The sequence below is a fragment of the Delphinapterus leucas genome, chromosome 3 (assembly GCF_059928025.1).
Source record: "Delphinapterus leucas isolate spDelLeu-1000000601 "Yukka" chromosome 3, BTC_Dleu_Yukka2, whole genome shotgun sequence".
Classification (NCBI taxonomy): Eukaryota; Metazoa; Chordata; class Mammalia; order Artiodactyla; family Monodontidae; genus Delphinapterus; species Delphinapterus leucas.
Window position 1 is genome coordinate 113,828,454 of NC_143131.1, and position 27,091 is coordinate 113,855,544.

General features: G+C 49.1%; 1 pseudogene; it reads left to right on the forward strand.

Annotated features, from left to right (window-relative positions):
- Positions 1-27,091, forward strand: part of LOC149749648 (uncharacterized) — a 133,339-nt pseudogene continuing 106,248 nt past the window's right edge.

A 27,091-nucleotide genomic window follows, 5' to 3' on the forward strand; every position in this document is an offset into this window, starting at 1 on the left:
GAGAGCTGGGGTGTTCAGGATAAAAGGCTGAGATGAGGCTGGAGAGGTGGGCAGGGACCAACACATGTGGAGGGCTTGGGAGTTTTGGTAGGAAGTCAGCCGCTGCTCCAGCTGCGATGGAGGCTCCTGACGAGTCTTAGGAGAGGAGTGATGGGATCAGACGTGAGAAGGATGGATTAGAGGATACTGGCTAGTGCAGCGTGAGACCACTGAGGAGGCCGTTCGTTCATTCGTTCATTCATTCATTCATTCATATTTTATCCAGCACGTATTTGGGTTCCTATGATCTGCCAGGCCCTATTCTAGGAACTAGGGGTGAATCACCGAACAAAATAGACAAAAACCTCTATCTTCAAGGAGCTTACATTTCTAGGAGAGAGAGGAGAGAGGTGGAGAGGGAAGGGGGACGAAGAGAGAAGGAGAGGAGGGAATAGGATACATAACAGCTATAATAAATGAGTGAACAGTGTAGCATGTTAGAAGGTAATAAATGCTACAGAAAACAGAAAAAACAGAGCAGGACTCAAGGTTTGGGAAATGCTGAGGGCGGAGAGAGTACCTCTCATGAGAGGGTAAGATTTGAGCAGAGACTTGGAGGCGAAGAAGTTATCAGAAGTTATCTGTGTATTGATAGATAGGGGCAACCCTAAGGCAAGAATGTATCTGATGTGTTTAAGGAACAGCTGGAGGACAGGGTGCCTGGAGTGGAATGGCCACAGTGGAGAGGAGCCCCGGGGTAGAGAGAAGGTGAGGTGGTGCAGATCATGTAGAGAGAGGTTTTATCCTAGTATGCTTGGACCCCGGAAGGGCTCATGGATAGAGTTCATGGGGTCTTTGAGCTTAAATGGCAAAAAAATTGGACACCTTTGTTTTCCTTAACCTTTAACTAAAATTTAGCATACCTTTCGATTATGATTGCAGGCAAAAAACCCACCTGTGATTTTCTCAACAACGCAAATTACAGATATTTTTATTCTACATGAAAACTGTTTCAGATATCTTGAAATATTTCTTCTCACCCCTAGTTCAACCTTACAGTAGCCACAGATCCTATGATTTAATGCATACATATCACAGTATCACAAATTTTAAAAATGACCTATTTCAATGGAATTGGTTTCATTTGTAATGCTCTGTACTTTTTATGCATGCAAAACCTTTCCCAAAGATGAGTCCTCTGGCATCACCGGCCTGCTAGGGGTCATGGCACAGAGACCGCAGAGAAGCTCTGCTGTGGAGTCTGAACGCACCTTAAGAACTTCGAGTGGAATGAGAAGCCATTGCAGGTTGTTGAACACAGAATCATCCTTTTAAAATGTAAACCGAGATTCTGGCTGCTCTGTTGCACCGAGACTGGCGGGATCGGGGCAAAGTGGCTACAGTGATCCTGGCTGGAGACGGTGAAGGCTCAGGCCAGCGGGGAGGCAGTGGAGGTCATGTAGAGGGGGTAAACCTGGATGCACTGTGAAGGGAAGGCCAAGAGGAATTGCAGCTGGATAGGATGTGGGGAGCGTGAGAGAGGCATCAGGGATGCCTGGCTGCAGTGGTCTAGCTGCTCAGGTCGGTTTCAGAGGAGGTGACATTTGAGCTGGGTTAGAAGGTGGTGGTGGCTGTGTTGCTGTGAGTCCTGCAGGGCCTGTGTACTGCCGTCTCTCACCCTGGCAGCCCTGGCAGCTTGCCTAGGACCCATTGTAGGTCCTCACGATGTATCAGTCCAAAGGTGGGGTGCAGGTGGAGGGAAGATCCATGGGCGCGCTCAGGCTTCTGGCTGGGGCGCTGGGAGGGATGACTTGGGCGCGACAGAGGTCCTGCCACCCCCGGGAGAACAATGGGCAGAAGGCATTTGGTGATATTTAAACTCCCAGGCCAGGGAGTTTTAGCCTGTGCTGAGAGGGGGAAGGAAGCTCGCTGTAGCTCCCTCAGTTCTCTGTTTAGCGGGGGTGACTGATTGATTGCCACGGATTTAATAACTGGGTCAACCAGGGCTACTCCATGCAGGATGAATTTGGTTGAGATTTAAGTATTTTATATCAGAGTATTAACTGCTTATTAAAAGTGTATTGAGATTTACATGTTATGTGGCTATAATTGTAGACATCACAGAGAGGTCATTTGCTTGCTGGAAACATCTCTAACAGAGACTCTAACAGAGTCCTGCAGTCGGCGGGTTTTCAGGTAGGGCATTTTACTTGTCTTATTAAGCAGAAATTAAACACAGGTATAAATGCTGACGTACGTGCAGCTCCATTTTCTGGACCTGCCCCATGCAGGTCACGTGGCATCGCCAAGCCCTGACTCCACTCCTCTGAGATAAAAGAGGGAGTTCTGTGCTGCTGGGCCTTCTTGGCTTGTGGTGACAGGGGGCACCCGGGGGAGAGCTGAGGCTGCTTCTCTCTTCCACCCATGTCCAGAGTCTGCTGGACTGCCCAGGTCTGGGGGACAAAGGGGACCTGCTGCAGACAGGCACACACCTCTGCTCATGGCTGGTGCATGCTTGCTGTGTTGACTCCTTCTTCTTGTGGCCTGGAGAGGGAGGTACAATACTCTCTGGGGATAGATTGGAGCCTGTGGTGGGTAAGTGATTATAGGTTTTTTTGAACTGAACATCTAGAACTTTCTCTATGAAAAAAATGTGATCGGTGCAAAACTTGGGGCAGGTGACCCTTGAGAAAAGAAATATTTCTTGAATGCCCAAAGGGTGTTGAGTTTAGGGAGCAGCTTGGAGTCTGTCCTTCCATCCATCCATCCATCCATCCATCCAGTGTACTGAGTGCCAGGTGCTGGGAATACAACAGCGAGCAAAATAGAAACTCTTGCCTGCATGGAACTTATATTTCCCTGGGGAAGTCAAGTATCAGACAGATAAACATATAATGGATCCAAATAGATAAACAACAAGGTCCTATCGTATAGCACAGAGAACTATATTCAGTATCCTATGATAAACCGTAATGGAAAGGGACATAAAAAAAGAATATACATATGTATAACTGAGTCACTTTGCTGTACAGCAGAAATTAACACAACATTGTAAATCAACTGTATACCTTTTTTTTTCTTTTTTTTAACTTTTGGCTGTGTTGGGTCTTTATTGCTGTGCGTGGGTTTTCTCTAGTTGTGGCAAGCGGGGGCTACTCTTCGTTGAGGTGCACAGGCTTCTCACTGTGGTGGCTTCTCTTGTTGTGGAGCACGGGCTCTAGGCGTGTGGGCTTCAGCAGTTGTGGCATGTGGGTTCGGTACTTGTGGCTCGCGGGCTCTAGAGCACAGGCTCAGTAGTTGTGGCGCTCGGGCTTAGTTTCTCCACGGCATGTGGGATCTTCCCGGACCAGGGCTTGAACCTGTGTCTCCTGCATTAGCAGGCGGATTCTTAACCACTGCGCCACCAGGGAAGCCTGTAAATCAACTATATGCCTTAATTTAAAAAATTGACTTAAAATAAGGTTTTTTTAAATGAGATTAAGAAAAAACATATAATGGATCCAGAGATCAGGCTGCATATAAGGGTAGTTTTATTAACCAAATTTAAATGATTTCTGTAACCTTTTTTTCTGTGGTTTGTTTTTATTTCTTTTTTTAAAAAAATTTATTTATTTACTTATGCATTTTTGGCTGCATTGGGTCTTTGCTGTGTGTGGGCTTTCTCTAGTTGCGGCGAGCGGGGGCTACTCTTCGTTGAAGTGCGTGGGCTTCTCATCTCGGTGGCTTCTCTTGTTGCAGAGCACAGGCTCTAGGCTTGCGGGCTTCAGTAGTTGTGGCACACGGGCTCAGTAGTTGTGGCTCGTGGGCTCTAGAGCGCAGGCTCAGTAGTTGTGGCGCACGGGCTTAGTTGCTCCGCGGCATGTGGGATCTTCCCGGACCAGGGCTTGAACCTGTGCGCCCTGCACTGGCAGACGGATTCTTAACCACTGCACCACCAGGGAAGTCCCTTTATTTCTTTTAAAAATTGCTACACTTGTAGACACACCACTCAGTGTGTCCAAAATGGTCATATCTTGGCTTTCTGGGAAATGGGCAACTCCTGGCTATCTGGGTTTCTCACAGCTTCCTTTTACTTTTCTCATGGAAGTCCTTCCATAATGTTTTCTTGTGTTCCCTATTCCCTGACTCAGAAGGCAAGAGTGTATGAGATACACTGTCGTGGTAACTCCAGGCTGTTGTCATGCCTGTTCTGGGCTGTGATCCAGGGGTGCCCTCTGAGGGTGGGGCACACTGTTTGCCCTGCACTAAGTGGTTCCAGGGCTCTACTTTTTGAGTCTTGGGGTCTTCTTTTTTGTAGTTTCCCCTCTCCTCCCTGCTGGCAGGCTGCTCCTCCTCTTTCTGTGCTTGCTCCTCCTCTCTCCATCTCCAGAGCCTCCTGGCATGCACACAGACACAATACAAAATTGGCTCGTGTCTTCCAAGAGAAGTCTCGTTAGCAAATTGATAAGCACGTTCATCATTTTTGCCTTGAGGTTCCAAGAATTGTTTGTGAGCAAAGTCTTAGTCTGTGAAGAGAGGCACATCCATGGGAAGAGTTGAGGGGCCTCTCCTGACCAGAGCAGCTGTGAAATGGGCACATTTTCTGAAAGGAAGCTGAGGGAACAGGAGGTTCAGTGAGAGTAGAGGGTCTTCACAGAGCCCTCAGGGCATTACCTGCCTCAGGTGCTACTATAGTCCCAGCCCTGTAGAAGCGGCCCATTTCTGCTGTGATGGGGCCTCTGAGTGAACGGTCCTCCCAATTAGGGGTCTCATTTTCCTGGAGCACCTAAACCTGCACTGTCCAAAGCAGTAGCCATTGGCCATGTGAGGCTTTAGAACACTTCACATGTGACTAGTGGGGCTGAAGAGCTGAATTTTCAATATTTAAACATTTTAATTAATTTAAATTTAAAAACAAGTACAGCCTGCCAGCAGGGAGGAGAGAGAAGACTATAAAAAGCAGACCCAGGAACGCAAAAAGTTATTAGAAAACTTTTAAGTATGTTTGGAATAACTTGGGTATGTGAATTTACATTTATAACTGTAAATTTTATGAGACCTAAGTACTGATTAAGAATTTCTGAGGAAAATCAAGCATCTGAATTAACACCTGCTGTACGTGTAAAATACACACTGGAGTTCAAAGACATAGGATAAAAAAAAAGTTAAATATCCCATTAGTAATTTTTTATATTCAATTGCACATTGAAATGATAATATTTGGGGTACTGGGTTTAAGAAAATACATTATTAAAATTAATTTCACCTGCTTCTGTTTACTCTAAAAGTGGCTTCTCTAAAACGAAAAGTTGTATTTGTGACTGGCATTACATTTCTGTTGGACAGTACTGCTCTAGACCCTTCTCTGCGCTTGCTCAGATCTGAGGCTATTACATAATTCGATGGGGTTCAGCCTACCATTTACTGGACACTTACATGTGCTAGACTCTGTGCTAAGAACTTAACATGTTTTCAGTCCTCCCAAGAGTCCTATGAGGTAGATACTATGATCCCCGTTTAAAATGCCAGGACACTGAGTCTCAGAGTGACGAAGGAACTTGCTTAAGGTCACACAGCTAATATGGAGCAGAGCTGGGCCCCTAGAGTCAGACAGGCCTGGGTTAAAGGCACCCTCATGACCAGTACACCACATTGCCCCACCCCCACCCCCATGAGTTCAATGCCCATCTTGGGGCCGTATATCCCGGAGCAGGGTCAGCGAGTGACCACAAGGATTATAAGAATCCATGAGGGGTCATGCCCTTGGGGGGACTCTCACTGGAGAGGAGGTGAGCCCTGGGTGTACCTGGGGAGCATCACCACCCTGCTTTGAGGGGTGAGAGGTATCTGAAGGCACAGTCTGCAATTCCAGCAGCTTAACTGAAGCCCACATCCCAGCCACAGCCTTGTCCCATTTTGTGGCAGAGTGCTTTCAGCAACATCATGTACTGGCGGGGCCAACAGAATCATCATCTCCATTTTGCAGGGGAGCAAACTGAGCTTCACTTGGGCGAAATGACTTCCCCGAGATCACTATGAGATCTGGGCCTAGAACCAAGGGTTCTGGTTCCAAATTTAGAGTTTTTTCCACTAAGAAAGTAGGTGAGACAGGGCTGCTTAGGGTGGGAGAGGTTGTAGGAGGTGAGTGGGCCACCTGCAGACCCAGGTTTGGCTTTCATCGTGCCATCCCTGAGGCTAGAGACCTCTTTCCTGGAGGTCCCTGATATTCTCTGGGTGCCTGAGAACAGACGGCCATTGGGTAGGACTTCCTGCGAGAAAGCAAGTCCTAGCCTGGATCTTGTCTCTAGGCTCACTTAGCTTTTGGAGCCCTGGGCTGTGTCCTCACATTCCTATATACTACCTATGTGGTCCGGGGCACATTGCTTCATCCCGCTGAACTTCTGTTTCCTTATCTGTAAACTGGGACTTTACCTTGCAGGGGAACGATTAGCACAGAGCATGGGAAATGCCCGGCACCTGGTGGTGCAGAAAGTAGTGGGGCTCAGTCACTTGTTCTCTGGGGCCCTCCCTCTCTCTCCAGGGGAAGGTAGAAGACAGGACTGTGTAATTCTCTCCGGCTACAAATTGCATGTCTGGTCTAAGTGCTTTAGTTTTCTCACCATAAAATCTGTAGCCCAGGGCTTCCCTGGTGGCGCAGTGGTTGAGAGTCCACCTGCTGGTGCAGGGGACACGGGTTCGTGCCCCGGTCTGGGAGGATCCCGCATGCCGCGGAGCGGCTGGGCCCGTGAGCCATGGCCGCAGAGGCTGCGCGTCCGGAGCCTGTGCTCCGCAACGGGAGAGGCCACAACAGTAAGAGGCCCGCGTACCGCACACACACACACACACACAAAATCTGTAGCACTGCCAGTAAGCTTTGAAGGGATTGGCAGAGCTCAAAAATCCAACGGATTCAGAGACTGCTGCTGAGGAGTTGGAGGGAAGAGGACCCCCAAGGGAAAAATACGTGTGGTGTCGCCTTCACACAAAATTAGTTTCTCAAGGACCTGGCTTGCTGTACCAGACAATTTTCTTGAAAGTATTGGTCAAGCAGGGGCCATAGGGGGATTGCATTTTTTTTTTCCCCTTAAGGCAACCTAGTTTCCCAGAAGAGATTACAAATTCTGGATTGTATAACACTCTTTGTCCCAGAGGCATCTATGGAGAGCTTCATTACTACAGCCAACCTGCCTTCAAGGTAGAGAAGCTGGACAGCCCAGCCAGAGGAGGCCCAAGCCTGCCTTCTTGAACTCGCAGGCAGCCTGCGGGGAGAGGCAGGGATGCCGAGCCTTGCCTGCGCCCGGCTTGTGTGGAGCATAGCTTTGTAGAGCCCGTGCCTCCCTCCTCCCCCCTTTCTCCATGGTCAGTGGGTGTCTGAAGACCCTTCCTGGCAGAAACCAGCAGCCTGCTTAGGCAGAAGGTGTATCCGGACCCATTTGTGTTCTCCCTTCCCCCACCCCAGACTCTTGCTGCTGCAGTGTCAAGTTAAGACCCATCTTGAGAGGGAATCTGCACCTGGCAACCAAGCAGAAAGGCCCCTTCTCCTCCTGTCCCAGGGCCCAGTTAAGGAGGAGGGTGGGCAGACTGAGAGCTGATGGTGCTGGGACCCTGGGCCCTTTAAGAATCTGGCCTCCCTGGCTGGCCAGGAGCTGGGGTAAGCCTGGGTAGCCCCTCAACTCTGCTGATGGTCACTGGGTGATAAGCGGCAAAGACTGGCTCCTTTCAACTTTGAACTGAGCGCTCAGTCTTTCTCCCGCCTGGGAGCCGTTTTGAACTGCCAGTTCCTGGGGATTAGATGCATGTTTAGCCTAGATGAACTCATGAATGAAAATATTTTGCTTCGTGGTTTCGGCAACAGAGAGCTGCATGGTGAGCCCCCCCCTTTTCTCTCTCCCTTGCCTAGCACCACCCACCCAGGCCTACCCTAATAGCCGGGGCCAAGGCTCTTCCAGCGCATCCGAGCTGCCCCGTGATAGTTTGGACAGGGCCACTGTGCTGTGTGATGCAACCAGGCGACAGGCAGCCTCTGGGTGAGGTGAGCGCTTTCTTGATAATTTTTTGCATATCCATGATATCAGGATGGTGGAGAGGCAGCCCCAGGCTCTTCTGCTTGTGAGCAAGGGCAGGGTTAGGAGAGAGGAACTGGCCCCTGGGTTTGTGTGCTTCACCTAGCTCTGATTCCAGTGCCATGGGCTCCTTGAGCTTTGTGGGGTGTGGGTCATGTGGTTGGGGATCTGAGTCCTGTCATCTTGGAAGTGTTAGTGTCATGGAAGAAGCAGGAGGATCAGAGTTCAAATCTCTGCTCATGCTCTTCTTAGTTGTGTGACCCTGAGAAAGTCATGCAATTGCCTCACGTCCCCAGTTTCTGGATGAAGATGCTGGGGTTCCCATGTCTCCTTGCCGATCTGCTCTGAGGATTGTTAGCGTGTGAGATGCCAACCACTGTGCCGGGCATGGACTCAGAATTGCATCACTGTCTGTTTCCTGCCTGACGTTGGGCTTGGCTGGGCCAGCTGCCTGGGCCGACACCCACTCCATGTCTCCTGTGCCCTACTTTCAGAGAATGAGGACGACCCAAGGGAGGTGCTTACAGGGCCTCAGTGTGATGGATGAAGTCATCAGCTCCTAAGTGAATTAATGCCGCAATTAATAGATTGATGCTGTTGCTGGCTGGATTACACTCGTGGCTGGTTCCACTATATATAGCATCTTTATTGTCACATAGCTCTAGGGGGAGCCTGAGGTCAGCAGCCACTGTCCAGAGGGCAGCTGCAAGGGGTTGCTGGGCACTTCCTGTAAGGGGCATTAGGCATCTGTACTGGGGTGTAATGCTTTCTATTACTTAGTGAGTAGATTCAGTTGAAGATCAAAAGAAGCCTTGGGCTGGTGACCTGGCTTGTCTGGGTTGGGGAGTGTGAGTGCACGCATAGACCTCGTTATACGCCTGGTGCCATCTCGTGTGTGCGTGTATTGTGGGGCAGGGGTAGGCAGGGAATATTATTTGGCTTTTCCCATCTTAACTCCTGATCAGTGGTCTATCGATGAACAATTGATAGTGTTATATGCAAATACTATATTGCTACGTTTTAGAAAAATTGGAACAAATAGAATAGAGTTAACCACTGTTAACACTTTGGAGTCTTCTAGTCTTTTTTTTCTCTCCATACATTTTTTTCTTATAAAACAGTATGATCCATTTTTGTAACTTGTTCTCACTTAACCAGTATATCATGGTATGTATTGCTGCATATACTTCAATATATCATTATAGTCTTTTACGTTCTACACCATCGTTTGTGAGGACTCCATGGTGGCCCGTGGTATGAATGTGCTCTAGCATTCAAAACCACTCTCTCATATGTGTTTATATAGGTTATTTCTGAGTGTCAGTCATCACCAGCCACACTGTGGTGAAGATCCTTGTATAAGCATCCCTCAGACAACTGTTTGCCTATGATAAATGCTTAGAAGTTAAATTTCTGAAAAAGGTATCTGTGTATTTTCGGCTTTTGATAGCTTTTGCTAAGTTGCCTTCCAAAAAGTTTGTACTAATTTACTTTCTTACCAGTAGTGTTTGAGAGTGTTTCCCTTTATTTCCCACCCCAAGTACCAAATGTCTAAAGTTTAAATCTCTCCTCTGCTCTACTAGAGAAAAAATGAATATCTTATTGTTGTTCTAATTTGCATTTTTTGATTACCTGGGAGGCTAAACACATTTTCGTATCATTACTGGGCACTTATATTGACTATTGTCTGAATTCGCTGTCTACATAATTTTCTCAGTTTTCATTAAGTGTTTTTTCCTATTAGTGATTTGTAAGAGCTCTTTATGTATTAAGGATGTTTCATATGTTTTTACGCAGTTTGTGATTTGAAGGTTTAAATATTTACCAAACACTTGTGCATTCACTCATTCATCTTTTCAGTCATTTAGAACTGCTTAAAAAATTCTGGACTCTACTGGGAGGAGTGTGGGTACTGGAGAATTAGGTCTGTGTGTCCCCGATCTCAGAGGAGATCAGAGGAGCTTGTGGGATAATCAAGTTTGGTCCTAACCAGGTGGGCTAGGACGGTAGTCCTTAGTATTGTGATTGGATGTTGGAGAAGGAAAGGTTGGTGTGGGCAGGCAGAGCATAAGGGCATCCTGGAGGTGGCACTGGGAATTGGACTGGAAAGAGGTGTAGGTTCAGATGTGGGGTGAGGAGGACATTCTAGGTAAGAGAGCACAACTGAAACATGAGGTGGTGCTGCGCATAACCTATTAATAGGACTAGGATTTTAAATGACACAAACACAGATTGATTCAGGGCTGGCTGTAGAGGGAACTAGCACCCCTGGCGAGGGGGCATGGTGATGAGGTGGGGATGGGACTCTCCCCTTTCCCTCTGGGTCCTTGTAAGACTAAGCTGAGTAGAAGGAGAGAACAGTCCTCTCCTCTTTTGGCGTATGTTCCTTAGGCCTGGCTAGAAGATTTTAGAAGGACTTTCCTGCAGTGGAGGGGACCAGTGTGAGGGGTGTTGTCCTGCGTCAAAAGCCGGTTCAGGTCCCCGTGGGCTGTGAGGGTGCTGAAACCATTTCACAGGTGAGGAATTGGGGTTTGAGAAGGCAAAGGGACCGAATGTGTCAGCCTGAGGAGGGCCTCAGAACCGAGGCCTGGGAGAGTCAGAGGCATCTCAGGTGAGAGGCAGCGGCTGCCTGCCTGCGGGGTTGGGGTGGGAGTGACCTAGGAGGCAAGGGTGAGCCTCTGGGCTGGCTGCCAGAAGAGCTGGGTGACAACTCGCCACACAACCAGTGGCTGGCTCTGCGAAGGCAGGACAGGAGCCGCCCTGGAACTTCAGCCCTGCACCTTCAGTGCTGGGGTCCCTCCCAGGGAGACCGGTCAGATGCAAGTGAGCAGGGGCTGTCCGGGGTGGGGTGCACATGCAGTGGGGGAGGCCCGTGCTGAGTCTTTAGTGAGCAGCTGCCGTGTGCAGTACTGTGCGAGGCCCAGGCAGGCGCTGGAGAAGCAGGGGATGGTGGGCCTTGTGCTCCGGGGGCTGATGGTCACATCCAGAGGTGAGGAAATGGTGTCTGGGGAAGTAGTGCTGTGGGATTGTTCCTTCAGCTGGTGTTTATAGAGCCAGACTGTGGGTAGAAGCACTGAGAGCTGTGGGAACATGGAGGAGGAAGGTTGCATTAGAGAAGGAGGTTGCATTCAGGTTGAGGCCTGAAGGACTCTTCAGGGGAGGAAGGGGGAGAGGGTGTAAGCGCCTGGAATGCGGAGGGGGGGTGCGGATGTCAGTTGGGGTCACTGATGGGTGACGTCCAGCAGTGCTGGTAGGCTTCCCAGACCTTTGGAAGATGCGCGGGGGTGGGGTGGATCTGCATTAAGGAAGGGAGGTGTTGAGCCATCTGTGCTGCTGGTGTCCTAGAGCTACCCTGTAGCATGTTGGGGTGAGAGGCACCTCATGGCCCCCTCTCCCTACTCTGAAATATCCCATCTGATCAGCTCTGGGATAAGTCTCTCGAAAGGCTGAAAAGACCATTTCTCTGGATTCAGAAGCTGTGCTCTGCACCGTCCCATCCAGGAGTGCTCGAGAGCTCCGGGTGAGAGGGAGTCAAGAGGAGCCCTTGATACACAGACTTCAGCTCAGGGACGGGGCAGGCCTCTGCCCTGCTCTGCTCACCTCACTCCCACCGGCCTGCTTCCTGAAGGCCAGCTCCCACCATGCCCCTCCCGGCTGCCTCTGGAAGGACGGCCTGACTTCTCACCAGGGCACTCGGGCGCATGCATGTGCTCTACACGTACGGGTCCAGTGTCCTGTCTTCTCTCCCGGGGAAACCTGTGCTTTCTCACTTCACACCTTTGCCTGTCTTGCTTCCTCTACCAGATCCCCATCTTAAGTCCTACTCATCCTTCCAGGTTGACAAAGACCACCTCCCCTGAGAAGCCCACCTAGCTCTCCTGGCCCTCTTGGGCAGAGCACAGCTCTCCTTGCTCAGGACATCACCCTTGGTCTTGGTGGCTGTCACCACTCTATCATCACCTTTGTGTCTGAGCTGGTTCTGCCCCGGCAGGACTCCTGGGCAGGGGGCTCCTCTAGCCAGCCTATCCCTCCTCCACATGTCCCCAGAGGGCCCAGCCTCCTTGCACTCTGGTGGGGGCGGTGGGTGGTGGTGTCAGGGGGATGGGTTTGTAAGGCAGCGTTTTAAGAACCCACAGAAGTTGCTCAGTACGCACCTCCCTGCCCCCACTGTCTTAGAGTACAGTGACAGTGCAGTAGCAGTGTGACATGGATTGGAGGTCCGGCTCAGAAAACAGCAGATCTTGCGGGGAGACCTGGCTTGGCCTCTTAGTTGCTGTGTAACCTCAGGCAAGTTATTTAACCTTTATGAACATTGGTTTCCTCATCTGTTTAATGGGGAATATGCCTCAGGGATGTTGTAAGCATTAAAGAGATAATGAGTGTGTAACCCTCGTAGCCTCAGAGCCCCATGTGGCCAGGTCTCTGCACAATCCGGCACCTGGAGTAATTAGAAAGCTGTCTCTTTATTGTCCTTTGAAGGAAAGCTGAATGTTGGGAGTCCTTCTCCTGTGCCCCAGTGGCACACTTGAGCCCATGTGCCCAGCTGCAGTTTCCTCTGTCATCAGTTTTCCTTTCCTCTGTGCTCCCCACACCCCAACCCTTTGCGATATAGATGGGCCCACTCTCCAACTAAGCCTTTCTCCAGTTTTGTCCCTCCTCTGTTCTGCCTACCATCTCCTGATTCTGCATCACAGAAGAGGCAGGAACAGCTGGCAGACATAGAAGTCTCTTAGACTGGGTACGGGGAGGAAGGGATACTTACATGTGGATGGATGAAATGTCTTAGATGCACAAGCCCCTGGCCCATTGTTAATGCTCAGTAGGTGTAAGGCTCACAGTTCAGTTCAGTAAATGTTCATGGGGGACCTCTCGTATGCCCGGCACCAAGTTAGATTTCAATCTCTAAGAAGCTCTGTGAAGTAGGTGGTGTTAGCGCCACGTGACAGATGAGAAAACTGAAGCTCAGAGCACCCGCGTTACTGTGAGTTGTACAATTTGTCACCTCCACAGATGGTTAAGTGTTAGCTGGGTGCCAGGCTGTGTGGGGAGCTGTGCAGGGTGGGAGAGCCCTTCAGAGTCCTGCCCTTACTCCTGGGTCTGGTAGGGGGACCATTTGGATGAGGAGAGAACAGGCTAGAGGCAGGTGATGGGCAGATCCTAAATGTACAGGATTAAATATTTACATTAGGCAAAGATGAGGGTTAAGTGCCTCGGCGGCAGGCAAGGGAAAGTGGAGGGAATTGCTGCTGGGGCAGCCCCAAATTGCTGCTAGAGAGGGGACCGTCTTGGGGGCTCGGCAAAACCATGAGGGGCTAGGGCCAGAACAGGAGTCAGGGGCTGCATCTCCTGCGAGATGCGTGAGACTGTGTGGTGGCCCAGGAATGTGGGAGCTACATACTTTTGTGTAATTAGGTCGGCTCCTCTGCAGCAGCTGCAATTAGCTGCAGGCAGGAGACAGGACTTCCTGCAGCCAAGGTCACTTCTGCACCTGGGGCGGCTTACCTGGGCTCCTGCTGTCTGGGCCCTGTGGAGTTTCCGGCAGCGGCAGCCGAGAGGCAGGTGGGGCTGTTGGGACTCCAGGGTCACAGCTCCTACCTCACAGCAGGAGGACGGAATTGTCCTGGCCCTCCTCCTGCCACTCAGCCCTATTTATATCTTCTCTGAGGCTCATTTGAAGAGGGGTCTGTTGCCCCTCCTCTTCACCTTTTAGGGGGCGGTTTCTGAGCTTTTCTCACTGCTGTTGCCTGTGAGTAGCACTGTCAGTATCTGGAGGTAATCAGCACCCATGACTGGTCAGTGAATGCCTTGTATGCCTCCTTCCACGGGGAGCTCAGTGGCAGGAATATTCTGAGACTTTGGCTTTTCCTTTTGAGGGGCCCAATCTATCCTGCTTTAGTGGAAAATGTAAAAAATGAGATGATTAATGCTGCCACTTTGTTTCTTTTTGGAATCCAGGGAGTATTACTTTATTCATCTAATTTTATCTGCGGCAGTAACAATCACTGTCTTTGTGCTCTTTACCAGCCATGCCTGTGTGTCTCCTAGAATTGTGAGACAGTAGATATGAAAACTTGGAAGCAGGAGAGTAATTATTCCCTTTTCTTTACAGATGGGAAAAACCAGAGGTTGGAGAAGTGAGTTGTTTGCTCAGGGTCACATGGGGAGGCTGACAGTGGCCCAGGGCCACCTGGGTGCCAAGTGACACCATCCTCAGGCTTTCGCATCTCAGCTGGGGTGGTGCTGTGGCCGAGATCGGGCACTCGGGTTGGCATCTGGGCTCTTCCACCACAACAGGCTGGGCTGGAGAGGGCGAGCTGCCTGGTCCATCACACAAGGTTGTGGACGTCAGTATGGTGCCCGATGCAATGTGAGCAGAGAGGAAGTGCTGCCCTGCAGTGGCCCAGGGCTGGGTGGTGGCAGGCTTGGGGCACGGCTTGGGGACAGGCTGGCTGCCCTCTCAGGCCCCTCTCTCAAGGCTGGGCTGAGTCCCTGCTTCTTCCTCTGTTCGCCATTGTGTACCCCAGAGCTGGCAAATGGTCTCAAAATCCTTGGAGCATGGCTTTTCCAGCTGCCCCCTTGAGGAGTCCAGGACACTGACTCCACTGACCACTTGCTACATAGCACAGGTTCCCTCGGGCAGGGGCCCTGAAGCCACCTACATTCACAGAGCACAAGAGGGTGAAATGAAGTACTGTGTGACAAATGTGAAGCCATTAGTACGTGCCTGCCTCCCAGTTCAGTTGGTGTTAGTGGCCATTATTACAATTTTAAACGCTATTATTAAAGACAAAGACAAGGTTCCAGGAGATAACGGGTCTGCCCTGGTCTGGGAAGGTGGTGCTGCGTGAATAGTAGCTGACATCAGCTGTTGGCCCTGTATCTCCTTACATCTCGCCCCCCCGATAGGCCCAGGCACCTTCAGTGGGAAGGAAACTCCAGTTATTCTCATTATTTCTTGGTGGTTGTGTTCTAGAAAGTCACTACAGCACTGAAATAACGAACGCTGAACTGTTGTTTCTAAGGGAAATACAGGGTTTGGTTCCTGTGAACCTCGGTCCCAACATACTCATCAACCGATCGATACCTGACCTTGTCTTATGTGGGTTTCTGTTTAAAGACACCTTCTGTAATATATGCATATTTAATTAATTAACACTAAACTCACGGTCAGTAGCACGCTCATGCCTGAACAAAGCTTGTCTAGCACAGGGATGGTCTCAGGAAGGTGCACCATGGTATTCTTGCACTTAGGAATACTGGGTGGCACTTCCGCACTATACTTGGGGGCCATCTTCAACAGCAAAATCACCAAGAAAAAGCTCAAAAATGTGACAGACATGGCACTGTGCGGACCGTGGAAAGGGCGCTTGTTTGCAGTGTAAGAGCTGAAACAAGGCAGGGCGTCACCACATTCCACCTGGGACCGTGCACGTCAGGGAACGCAGAGATTTCACTGTTCTCCACGTGTCTACGTCTGCCACGCCAGCCCTGCAGGTATTGCTTTTGGGGGGTTTTAGCAAGTAGGTGAATGGCACATGTGGAGCCTGCAAAGAGTGAGTATCAGCTGTGTATGGCACAGAACCCAAACGTCTGGCCCCGCCCAGCTGACGGGGATTGCTCAAGGTTGGGAGGTGGCAGCAGAGCCCTGGAGCCACAGGCGACTCGGAGAGAGGGAGATCCTCAGATGACCCCAGGGCCAGCTGCCGGCCTGGCCCTGAGCATAGGGAGGCTGCGGGGCTCTGAGGCCCGGGCTGGGCTGTGGCTGAGCTGGAGGGCTTCATCCGAGGGGCCCTGATGGGTTCTCCATGCACAGCACTTCAGCTGTTTACGGCAGTGGATGGGAGGGATGTGCGTATCCGTAATCTGTCCATATTTTGAACATACAATTGAGAAGAAACTAATCTTTGCAGGATTTTCACTTTGTACCCGCTTCTGCCTCCTGCAGAGAACTGGCAGAGATGAAAACATCGTTGGAGGTGTTTGTATGTTAGGAGCCCAAGCATCTGTGCAGATAGGAGGGAGGAATGGGTGATTATGGATTCCCCAGTAGAGATTCCCCCCAGCCTTGGCTCAAGGCGGGGTGGGGGGAGGAGGACTGGGGAGAAGCAGGGCAGTGCCCCCTCCCCAACTCCCTGGTCTCCTAGACTTACCTGTACCCTGTTAGTCCTCTAGAGGCTGAGACTGAGACCGTGGAGGGCCCCTGGGCTCCAGTCACCTTAAGCTCCAGGTGGTAAGTGAGGCCTAAGAGGGGCGGTGCTTCACCAGTCACCACAAAGCAGAGATGGGGCTGGAGCCCAGGCCTCTAGTCTCTCAGACTAGCTCTCTCTCCACGTCGGCACAGTGCCGCTGCTGTCCCTTCTCACCGGAGCACTTCGCTTATGGCAGAAGGGCATGTTTTCTTCTTTTGTTAAGGACTGCCTTCAGTGTTTTGGAAAGGTTAGGAAGTTGGGCTTTAGAATCTTGGCTTAGTCACTTATTGGCTCTGTGACCTGGGGCAGGTAACTTAACTTCTCTGTGCCTCAGTTTGTTCTTTTTAAAATGGGGATGACAATAATAATACCCATTCCTTAAGGCTGCATTGAAGATTTAATCAGTTAATATTTATAAAATGTTTAGAACAGCAGCTGGCACGAAGTAAGAGCGCTGTGCTTGTTAAATAATCAAAATTTACAGAATTGCTGTGTGATCTTGGGCAAATCACCCTTCCTGTGCCGCATATTTTTTGTCATTTGAAAATGGGGGTAGGTAATAATACCTACCGCGAAGGGCTGTTGTGATCACTTGGTGTGATGAATAGTGAGTTTGTGATGCTTAGTTCAGAGTAAGCTTTTAAAAACTCTGGCTAGTTTTTATTATTGGTATTCTTGCCTTGGTAGCCTTCTCCCCACTCAACCGGCAGTCTCCTGCTCTGGAGGAGATTCAGATGAGGGAGCGGGAGGAGAACAAACACAGAAGACGGGCCAGGGGGAAGGGAGATGACAGGCTGCTGAGGTCTGCACACAGATGCGGCCAGAGGTGTCTTTGGGCTTCCCCTGACAAAGACCCTGTGACTAACTGGGTGGAAGTTCCCCGGAGATGAGTGGGGAGCTGTCCTCTGAACCACACCCTGCAGGGGCCTGCCTGCCCCACCCTCGGGAACTCTGAGGACCTGCACTGGTCGGCAGCGGTTCCTTCACCGAGTCTCCTGCCCAGGGCTTGTTTCTTGAGGGCGGCCCCTCCACCTGCCTGGGCATCGGGGCACATGTGTAGCCAAGGGCACTGCCAGCAGTGGGAATGCCATACAGGGGAGGCGGGTGCATGCAGAAAACTCCCTTCTGAAGTTCCCCTGGAGGGCTTGGGATACACTTCACAGGAAGCGTCAGCACAATTTTCTAATCAAGTTGAAGTCCGTGGCCCTAGTTAGAAACAATAAATGAAACGCAATTTGAGCCGGCACTTTGCCTGAGTCTCTGTTTCTGGAAGTGGGTGTGAGTGAGAAGCTGGTCTTTCTGAGGGAAGAACTTGACCCCCGACCCTGGCCATTTAGCCCCCAGCCCTGCCATCAGCTTGCAGGGGCGGGACCCTAGGACTTTATTTTAGGTAATCATTCCAAATCCTGATTTTGATCTGTCAGGTCAAAGTCCACACTTCTCTGTAAATCGGTGCACACGATTTAGCAGACTCTTTGTTTTTCCTCCTCCCAGCTCCTTCTACCTACCATGCTAGAGTTTGGTCTCAGAGATCATTGTTTAATCAATATTAAACCATTCATGTAGTTTAAGTGTTTACTTATGTGCTTTGAATCATAGTTTGCAGTAAGAACAAGTGATGCCCCCCTAATCTGCCTTCACTACGCTCCCCAATACCCTAATTATGTAATTTAGAAAAGAACATTTCCTGACAGCAGTTTCTCAGTGCACGGCAACAAATGCCGACTGGGGACGGGACCAAACAACCTGGTAATAGCTAGCACATGGGGACCACTGCCTCAGTCCAGGCAGCCTCGGCTTGGGGCGGACGCCCGTCCGTTTGGGTTAAGGCTTTCAAATGATGGCGTATTAGTGCCAGTAGAAGTAATTCCACATGAAAAGAGCTATAGCTAATAGCCCATCCCCAGTCTCTCTTAGTTTGTGGAATAGGTCCTCACTGCAAATTGTTACTGACTCAGGCAGTCAGGAACAGATATCTCACCCAGGCTATGAGATTGACGCGGCCAAAGATGTGTCCAAGAGGCCAAAGTTTAGACCAAGCTGCTCTTCATGAACGTGCCAGTCCCCCTCATCTATGGTCCAGAGGCTGGGCCTGAAGGCCCCTCATTGCTTGTGAGTGGAGTTTAGAGACTAGGCTGCTCAATCAAGCTAAGTAGGTGTTTGAGGGGCTGTAGGTGTCGGGCTGCGTGGTTGGCAGGATCCGTGGTTTCAGGTATGCCTGCACTTCGGCATCATCTAGTCACTGTGGTGATTTTCGGCAGGAGGGGCCCTTAATGCCTTTCTCCTCCCCAGTCGGCCAGTGTCAACAACCAAGCGTCTCAAGCCCACTGCCCCTTGTAAGCAGAACCCAGCTTACCCTTCTCTGGCCACGTGAGGCCTAAATGCTTACTGATTCATCTGCTTCCATAACAGGAATGGAAAAGTACCCTTTCTGCTTCTCCATCCCCCATGGAGACCTCGGTCCGACAAATATTCCGTTGCTGTAGAAACCCAGCTGACACCTTTGGGGGCTCACCTGTCTCAGTATTTGGGGCATTGGTGTGCAGCCACTCCTTGGGCAGAATCCAGCAGCTGTGGGCCTGTGTTGTTATGTAGTCATCCTGCCACTCGGGGCCGAGCTCTTGAAGGTCCCAGAGGAGGGGTAGGGGATGAGTGAGGAACAAACTGAGCTGTGGAAATTTTAATTTGGCTGTGAGTCCCAAACCAATGTGTTAGCCTTTCTAGAAGTGCTGGTTGCTATGGTGATAGAAGCGGTGCCAATTGCAAGAGTTGTTTTTGTGGTTAGGGTGCCTGTCTTAGACAAAGAGATTGAGGCCAAGCCGACAGCGTCAGTCCTCCCACCCTTCCAAGAGTTGGATATTGTCAAGTCCTGGCCTTGGGAGGAGGGGGTGACAGCCTCCCACAGTGGCCATTTTGCCCTTACGTTTTTCTGGGGGTCCAATGGCTTCTGCCAGAAAGGAGTGCAATTACCTAGCCCTCCAAGACAGACCCCACAGGTGGGCTCACCAGTGAAGAAGGGGCTACTCAGTTATGGCAGAAATCAGAGTTTAGCAATTTCTCTCTCAGAGCAAACTCACCATAGAGTGTTCTTTATGGAATCGTCTACCACCCAGAGCATGGCCATGGGCCTGTGTATAGGGGTCTGCTTTTTCAGGCCACATTTTGTCTTGGGCCTCAAATATTAGCTCCCCAGAAAAATTTCCTAAGTGATGGAATGGAGGCCTTTTCTGTAGCCGGGGTGCTTGTGTAGCTCATTAATTCTCAAAGTGTTTTACAAATATTTATCTACCGTAGGTCATTTGCAAACCTAACCCCTGTCATCCCACCTCAAGGTTGTCCCCTCCAGCCTGGTTGCCCAAAATGAAGTCAGAAGCCTTGGACTGGGAATTCCACGTTGGCGGATTTTGAAAAGCTGGCCTGAATGGTTTGTTTATTTCTCTAGTCTGCCCTTCTTAGAGTCCCAGAATGTGTCAGGGCTTCCCAGGCCAGACGTGCAAAGCCCTTTGCCCTCCCTGCCAGAGGTGAGAGCATTTTATTTATGAATTCATCTTAAATCACTTTTTAAAATCACTTTTAATCAAATTAATAGTCTTTCTCTAAGATTATGTCAAATCATCAAAAATAAAGAGGGCTTTAGCTCGGAGTGAGGTATTTTAGGACAGGTAACCAATTCCCTTCGACTTGCTTTCCCCGCTGGCCTGGACAAGTAGAGAAAGCCTATTTGGTTTCGCTCTCGGAGAGCCCTGAAGTCTGTCTGTTTCCTTGTAAAGAGGAAGGCCCCTGGGATCTGGAGGCCCGGGTCCTTCCCAGGGGCAGATGCATGCTGAATGTCAGCGATATTTCCCCCAAGACCCACGCAGATGATTCCTGGGTTCCTCCCCCTCCCCGTCTTCCCAACAACCCACTGCCCTGAGTTTCATCAGGGTTGCTGGCCTCAAAGTGACCAAACCTGAATTTGCCTCGGCCCCTGGTCTCAGAAGTTGTGACTAATGAAGGCTGACCCCTGGTGAATTTTCAGAAGCCACGACTTGTCTGCACCAAGCCTGTTGTGCCGATAAGACAGGCTTTTGTGTCGAGTGGGCAGTAGGGGTAGCAGCTTCAATACAGTCCATATCATGGTGTTTCTAATCCTTGGCTGGCTAATGTTTGCCAAATAAATAGCCTCATTAGGAAGGGCTATAAAAGTCCGATAAGATTCTTCTAATTACCCCCCAAAGCACAAATACTTGGGGTTTCAGATTAGTATAATAGGAGACATCAAGAATAGAGGGGAGAATGTATGAGTGTGAATGCTTTGTAACAATGGCTTTCCCTCCTTCCCAGCCCTAACACTGGCTCATCTAGCATTTCATGTTTTGCTTCTGCAAAAGCAAGAAATTGCTGAACAGAAGAAAAGAGAGACACTGACATATTTTAGGTTACTATTTCACCTTTGCAAATCAAGATGCAAGCCATTAAAACTACATTTTTCCATGAATGATAAGTGTAATTACCTCTCTTGCCATAAAAACTTGTCCTTATTAAATGTAAATATTTAAAAATTATTGAAATATATTTGAAGGGCACTTTATAGCTTGATTTTATACGCTGACATCTGGGTTGCCTTTCCTAAAACACTCTATTTCTTGGAGAGTTATTAAATTAGTATTTTGAGAAGACTAACACTAGACTTGTTCCTTATTTCAATTTAAATTTCGTACGTATTTAGATTTACCGGGAACTCAGAGAGGGCTTACATTTAGCTAATACATCGTTATGTTTGCGGGGCTTGTACATGTAGAAAGTGTGATATTATTTGCAGGAGGAATCTTTAAACAGTGGGAAGCTCCATCTCCACCCCTGCAAAGTATATAAGAGTAAAGGAATCAAGATTCCAAGATTGCTGACTATAAGTGTTTAATTTTCCAATTCTTTTGAGCAGGAAGATTGTTTTAAATATTTACTTTACTTTTAATTGTGCATCATTTGAGATAGCAAATTGCCCGATCCATTTTTTTTTGTAGATCTGTCGGAGGTTATTTAGTTGAACTCCAAGAAAGATACGCAGTGTGATCATTTTTTATGATTATTATTTTTTAGCTCTACTCTTTGAAAGAGATTTTCTTTTTCTTTAAAAATTCTCATTTTTAGTTGTCTCATTCTGCCTCTATTTTTGGAAAGGTGAGATTATTCAGTTCTGTGCTTGAGAGAGTTTCAGAGAACGATAGAAAATCTAATATTTGAAAACACAAGCTTTACTAACTTACTTAATTCCAGACGGCGAAAAGACCTTGCCCAAAAATGTGAAAGAATTCAATATTTGGTGGCTCAAATATTTTTTCATCATAAACAAATATTTCTGGGATAGATGTATTCCTGAGCTCTGCATAGGAAAGCAACCAACCATGCAAGCCGTGCTGGGCTGCCCTTCAAACCCTCTTTACTCTTTTCCTTTCACTGTGTTAAATCCTAGAGATGTGTAAAGATGTTATGATAGGCAGTGGGTCAAGTAATCTGCACATGTAGCTTTTTATAAATTTTTCTTTGCAAAGGAAAATTTTTCTTCAAATAAATGGTTTGTAAAAACAAAAGTCTATTTGTTTTGAAATTGCACACAAGAAACCATGTTATAACAATATCGCTTTTTGAGTTCCGCCTGAGAAAAGAAATTTACCTACAGTCAGCGATTTTCCTCATGATAAGCCTTTAAAAAATAAATTTGTCTCTTGGGAGAAAATAAACATTAGCAAAGTGTAGGTATTTGTAACGAGGTGGCCTTTATTCACTTGCCCAGTGGATCTGTCGAACCTTTGTTTTTCTATCCCCCGCACTCTATGTCTTTTTCTTTCTTTATAGTTCTATTCATGCGAATTCCTGAGCCATGAGCATTTTAGAAATTTGTTGCTCTTAATTACATAGATGCTTCTTGAATGAACAAATGTGCTATTTTCTCCCCACGCAGAGTAGAAATTTTAGATAAGTTTTGAAACTCTTTTTATTATTTTTTGCTGAAGCATTTGGCAAATGTCTGGGGCTTGGGGGTATTTTCACGGTGTCCCTGAAGGTGAGCAAACGAATGGGGAACACGCAGCGTTCACCAGGCAGTGACTTGGGAATTTTTCAGGAGGCATTATTTTCTTACGTTAATGCCTTTGTAGGTTCTATCGACGATGTTCAGACATCAAAGAGCGTGCAATTAATAATGGGCATCTGGAGGGCCGATCACATGCTTCCGATGTTAAAGTGGTGAACGACAGGAAAATCAGCCGTGGTCAGGTATTAGCTGTAATCATTTCTAAACAACAGCAACGAAGCCTTCTCTTTTGTGCCTCTGCTTTCAGAAACGCAAAGGTTCACATACAAAAGGTTCCCATAGACGTTTTCCTTCTGGTGGATGAGTGCGTAATAAATGATTTGTAGACCTACATCGTCAGTGTTGAGTCAAATCACTTTAATTTCTTCAGTAAATGCAAACCCAATTTTGTGTGAACTTTTCCCCTTGAAGCCCAACATGGATGTGGGGGCGACAGACAGCTGGTTGTGTTATTTGAGTCTTTAGTTAATCCTCACAGGTTGCCCCTTTATTTGTTTGCATTTTCCAAAATATATGAATATTTTTCTAGCACTAGGGTAATAGTCCCTCTCTGCCTGCTGCCACTGAAAGCATCCTTACTAGTTATTCCATTTCTTTGATGGTAGCCTGTTTATCTTTTCCAAAGTGATCTATGTTACCCAACCCCAAGTAATATAGGATAGGCAGACTTAAGACTGCATTTAAGCTCAACAAAAATGTTCCAGAGAAATATGGTGCTTTGGGCTCTAAATGCTACAGCAGGTATGAAAACCTGCAACTGTTTAACAATAATTCTTATTTGAGTAGGTCACAGATAATAAAGGAATGCTTGTTTCTGGGAAATTAAAAAAAATGACATGGGGGGAGAATATTTATTTGCTCTCTACATTGGTCAAATGACTGGTGGATATTAAAAACTTGTAAACAGACAGATGCAACCAATTCTCTTTCATTAACAAATTGCAATTTCACAATAAAATAAATGCATTAAAAAAAAGTCAACTTCCGAGACGCTGAAATTGTCAGAGCTTGAGCATGCTTTAATTGTTCAAAATTTTTTTTAAAATATTCTAATCAGTTTAGGGAAAAAAATTTTCTTGTAAATCTTTAAAGAACCAACTCAAATGTTAAAGTCTCCTTTGGCCGTTCAGGTAGCAAAAGTGCCGATCAACTTTGTGTACATTTCTGTACATTTGGCCCTAGACTAAATCTACCAAGTCGCCAGTTTTGTTTTCCTTCTAAGTGCAAGCCGTATCAGCAGCACATTTTAAAGTTAATTTGAAGCAGGGTCTATATTGCCATCAGCAAATATGTTATAAGCTTATTATTTAATAGTGATTCCTGGGTAAGGCCATCACCCCCTTCCTAAATCCAAATATAAAAGCTGAAATCGTATTTGTTAAAACTGTCATTTTGAATTTGTGGCCCAGATTGTTTTCCTGAGCGTGCTGGGCCAGAGGCTCGAATGCTCCCAGCTGCAGGCACCCCCGAGCCCAGCAAAGCTGCTGAGGCCGGTGGCTGAGACGCTCCAAGCCGCGCAAACCGCCTGCTTCCCCCAAACAGAGCTCCAGCCCAGCCTGCTCACGGCTTTTCCACATTGTAAAATCATTTGATTTATTTGTTTGGTTTGGTTTGGTTTTTAGAAGCACTGCAGAAATTATTTCCTACTGGCAGAGAGGGCACTTTGTGTTACACTACATTAGTTTCACATCATTAGTTTAGGGTTCTCAAACTTAAAATTGTAAAGTATATGGGAGGCTTCTACAGACCTCAGTTCTGACCAGAGCAGAACCAATTAAACCTGATGGATTCCTTTCACTGTCTGTAACGTGTGAGGCCATACAGAACAAAGTGCTGTGGCATTGCTGAAGGGGTTCCCTCTGCTAGCTTTGGAATTTGGTGGTAGGAAACGTTGCAGTTATTTATAAAGAGGCAAAATTCCTCTGTTACCGTTCCCGTTCTCAAAAAACGTAATTTTATCGTCACTGCTTGTAGCAAGAAGGCGTGCCGATGACAGCCACGACCCCATCTCTCTGCGCTGTCTCTCTCACCTCCGCCAGCCCCTTCCCACTCCGGACTCTTGTTCTTTACAACTAATTCTAAGCGCGCCTGAGTATAGAGGACTAGCCGGGTCGGAGCGGCCGGCGGGGTGCCAGGCTGCGGGAACCTGCACCCCGGGGCGGGGACTCTCCAAGCCCGGGTCCCCGCAGGGGTCTGCACCAAGCAGAGTTCCCCACCGCCTGGTCCCCGGAGGTGGGGTTGGGAGGGAGATGCCAGGCTGGAGCCTGGAGCACCTTCTACGAGGTGGGGCGGGAGAGCCCCGGCTGGCTGTGGCTCCCACGCGCCCACTCTCTGCACTTTCCTCTCCGGCTCTCCCTTCCCCGGGATCCCTTCCTTCCCGGAGTGTTTGAGCGCGACCTCGGCCTTTGCCGGCTGTGGCGGTGGGAGAGCCGCGGCCTCAGGTAAGCGCTCCCCGAAGCTCTTCTGCCACCTGTTGGCCGCCCGAGGTGGTGACGCCGGGAGAAGCCGAGCTGGTGGGATTCGCCAGGCCTGGCTTCCAAACGCCGGCTAGAATTGTTGATGACCTCTCTGCGGCCGCCTCTGTGTTCGGCCAAGGCCCACAGACTGGCAGACCTGCAGCTGTCTCATGAAGCCCCCCTCAGCTGGTCCTCCTACATTTCCTGGGCCCCCTCTGTGGCCCCTGAGCTCCCCCGCCCAGGAATATGATGTACAGGATGCCTCCTATCCTGGCGTCCTGCCTCTGAGGCCGTCATGGGGCCAGTGGAGGGTTCAGGGTGTCTCTGGGTCCTCGTATGGCACTGGTGTCTGGGAAAGGCTTGGAGTGTGCCGTGTAGGAGCTACAGTGGGAGGTGTGGGCTGAGTCCCCCTGACGTGGTGGCCCTGCTCTGCCGTGAGGCAGTGGAACAAAGGGAGGACAGGCCAGCCTGTCCAACTTGGGCTTTCTTGACACTGGGCGGAGGGGTCTGCCCAGTCCCCTCTCGTTCCGTCTTTCCTGGGGGAGTCCCCAGGGTGTGGATGGACTGACATCACCAGGAACTTCAGCCAAAGTCAGAAAGAAAGGTGTAGGAGCTTCAGTGTGCAGGAGACTGCAGAGCTTTCTCACTGGAAGCCGGGGACATTTCACTGCACAATAAACCATCCCAGTTTCATAGATGAGCAGTTGTGTTCTGGGGAAGTCGGGAACCCACCACAAACAGGCTGGAGTTCACTCATGTGAATAGCTCTGTAGGGTACTTTTAACAAAGTGGGGCTCTAGTTCGGTGGCTGTTTGGGGCATTTTGATACAAAGCAGTGCAGCAGTCACATTTCTGAACCATCTGGGGGCAGAACTAAACATCTTTCCAGGTCCTGATGGGCCAAGTCTTAGGAATGGATTTGGCCTGGGTTTGAGAATGTAACACGTGCTTTAGTAGCACTGAAGGGCAGAGGACAAATGTGGTGATGATACTCTCATCCGTGTTTTGGGGTGGGGGTCCAGAGCCATGTCTCCCCTCTAGGCCCCGCTGGAGGGGGCTGAGAGTCACAGCTGCTGTTGGCCCACAGACCAGCGGTCAGCCCGGTTTGAGACGCGATGTTTTTTTCATCCCATGGTAGTTTTATACACAAAGACTGCGTCACTCTCAACTCCGCCCGCCTGCAGCACGCATGAGCCTTAAACACAGCGTCTGAGGTCCAGCGGGGCATCCGTTCTTAGTCTCGCTCAGCAGCATGACTAGACCACTGACACCCTCATTTTACCAACAGAGGTCAAGCCGTTTCCATTGGCCCAACTTATGTCTAACCCCGACACCTTTTCTCCAGCCTGTTAGAGGGGGGTTGTCCCTGAAAGCCGAGGGTGCCTGTTTTTAGGTGATTGTCGCCTGGCTTATCTAAGGCCAAAATGTTCTTCCCTCCTGGTCTCTGAGATCATGAGGAAGGGACTCTGGTATGTGGCCAAATGGCTGCTGAGAAGCCAGCCCTGAAAAGTTATTTTCTTAGTCCAGGGACCCATGTGAGCCCTGGACTAGGGGGTGATTTAGTTTTGTTTTTTCAGCTCACCTCATAATTTAATGTAGAAGAAATTCTTTGGCATGTTTCCTCCTGGGTGCCGACTGCCTTTGGAGCAGTTCTGTATGGAGCAATGCCCCGTGGTCAGAAATCTTCTCGTTATGCCAGGTCTGGGCTTTCGGTATCCGCTGAGTGGCTCGCTGTAATCTCTCAGGTTGGCCAACAGAGGAGGGAGAGGAATCCTCCTTAGCCGGGACTTGAATTTTTATGGAGAAGAAGGAATGTTAGAGAAGTTGGTAAACTTCCAGTCCTCCCGACCCTGTGCACATGAGGAGAAGAAAAAACCCCAGCCTGCTGGTTATTTACCCCCAGCACAAAAGCGGCCTCCCTCCCGTCCTTCCCTTTTATTTCCAGCCACTCTGACAGAAACACATTACTGGCTGAATACGCCTTCCCACAATACTGTCCATCACACAGGTATTGGGGGACCAAAGGTAAGGTGAACTTTAAACACACCTGGCACTGCCGGCTCCCGCCTTTGTGCTTGGAATGGCCACCAGCCGGGTGGCCGCCCTGTTCCCCATTCACATGCTCTCCAGAGGAATTCTGACAGATGGACTTCTTTCTGAGGCCACACAGTATTCTCAAATCAGGCCATTCAGCTGCCTTGGGAGAGTCGGGACAACCTCTCTGGTGAGCAGCGTTATCAGGCTCTTAAAGCTTGAAGCTGCTCAGCCTAGAGAATCATCTGGGGGAGAGCAGACTCCAAGACTCTTGACTCCCTACCGGCCTTCAGCAGCACACAGGACAGGGTTTCCAAG